Genomic DNA, 2171 nt, shown 5'->3' with positions numbered 1-2171 from the left:
TCATAGCAATAAAGATATGTGATTTTACTTATTAGAAGAATGCAAGAGTATATAAAATAAAATCAAAAATATAATTTAATTATATAGTGAAATTGTGAATAAAATAATTTAATATTAAAGTCCATAAAAGAAAAGTTTATAAATCAACACAAATACTAAAAAATCTAAAATCAAAGTACAACCCAATTTGTATTATAATAACAAACTTGATTTTTATTTTTTCTAAATCATGAAAACTATACAAAATCATCCCATCATTTCCATTATTTTTCAATTTTTACATTTGTTCCAAAACTCATATGTACCAAACCCATTGTTCTTTTTTTTATTTTTTTTCCCTTTTAAGAAAAAAAAAGAAGATACTTTGAAAGCTTTAATACCAGAAACTGAAATGCTGAAAAATAAAGCAAATAAAACATGAATAAAAATAAAAAATGAGATTCAACCAAACAAAATTGTTATAAGATGAACATGAGATGAATTTTCATCAATTTTTCTCCAAAAATAATGAACAAAAATTCTCACATATCAAGACAACATCATTATCAAGACCAGTGATTTCTCACCATGAGAATGGTTAAATAAAAAATTGAGAAGATAAACTTAACATGATATAAACCAAATTGAATCGTATGAGAAGAAAGGTGAGAAATATTCAGTCCAAAATGCAACACTATTCAATTTGTCTGCTCTCATCCTATATTAATAGAAGCTAACAGAGTCTGTTCTTCTTGAGATTAACTTCTTATCATCATTTTTTTTTTCATCGACAAAAATAGTATAAAATGATGATATTGAATTCAGAGCACTTACTAAAAGGCACGCACATAGTGAAAAGTAATTTCACAAACTGATATGTACATAACAGCTTTCATTCAAAAAAGTCGCAAGATACCAAAATATTATAAAAGATTGACATGAGTACCATATCAGAGAGAATGTGAGAATAAAATTTGAGTTTGTGATTTATATAAAAATATATACATCACGTTTACCAACTACCATTCTCTATAAAGAAAAGGCTTTAACCATCGGGTTTCATTAATTCAAAGAAACATTTTAATGGTATGCCCAATGCCCACGTAGAACAAATAATCATTTCATTTGTATCTCCTACAGCAAGAAAACTCTAACAGTAAATTGAAATTAGCCTAATCAAATTAGCAACTAAAAATATAAATTAATAGCTAACAATAACCAAAACATTGTGCACTTAAAAGGGTCTATTTCTTCTGGACAGTGTTAACCTTCTACTCTTAAGGTTTGTGGTGCTTCAGTCATAAATTACTAGAGAATTTAAATTGAGAATGTTCTCTATCATTCCCTTCCCATCAAAAGCATAAAAAAATAAAAAGTTGTTGAGAGAATCTCCTTTCCCAAATATTGCCTTGATATTGTAAGAATACTCAATTTAGTCCGTTATAGATATTATGGAAACCTGAAAGAAATATGGTTGAATAACATACCTACCTAAGGATTCCCCCAATAATAGCACAAACTGGTTAAAAAGTCTAAAGGCTGAGTCCAAATGAAATTCACAGAAATTGACTGCTCAAGTTGTATTCTGTTAATAGTTTTCTCCTTATTTTATATTCTATTGTAACAATATTAATTAAAAATAAGATGCACGCAATATTAAGCACAGAAAGAAGTACAAAGTCATGTAGTAAAGTTAACATAAATATAAAATTTTTAAAGTTTTCCAGGGTACAAATTTCCCTAAAGCTAATTAGTTCCTTTATCTAAGAGGAAGGAGAACCTGGCACCATCTAAAAGTTATATTAAACATGAAATCAATGCTAGTAAAATCGCTCTTATACTTGATAGAGGTTAGCAGTGCCATGTATTAATTTGGTATTGGCACTCTAGATAATTATAATTATAATCACTATTATATATTTCACTAAGCATGATCATTATTATCCTTTTTTATTTTCTATCTTTCACAGTGACATCAGTAAATGAGAAAAGCAAAAAATCAATGCAGAATCTAATTCAAAGGCAGAAAACAAAAGTTTTGAATAGAGCAGTTAATTAAACACACTTGAATAGAAAATATACCAATGATCCCATAAATTACTCTAGGATAAAGCCCTAAACCCTAAAAACCAAATGTAAAGGCAATTAAAAACAGAACTAAGTAGGTAAAATGTACATAATTACGAACCACC

Source organism: Arachis hypogaea, chromosome 11 (assembly GCF_003086295.3).
Source record: "Arachis hypogaea cultivar Tifrunner chromosome 11, arahy.Tifrunner.gnm2.J5K5, whole genome shotgun sequence".
NCBI lineage: Eukaryota > Viridiplantae > Streptophyta > Magnoliopsida > Fabales > Fabaceae > Arachis > Arachis hypogaea.
Note: the sequence above shows the minus strand (reverse complement) of the source record.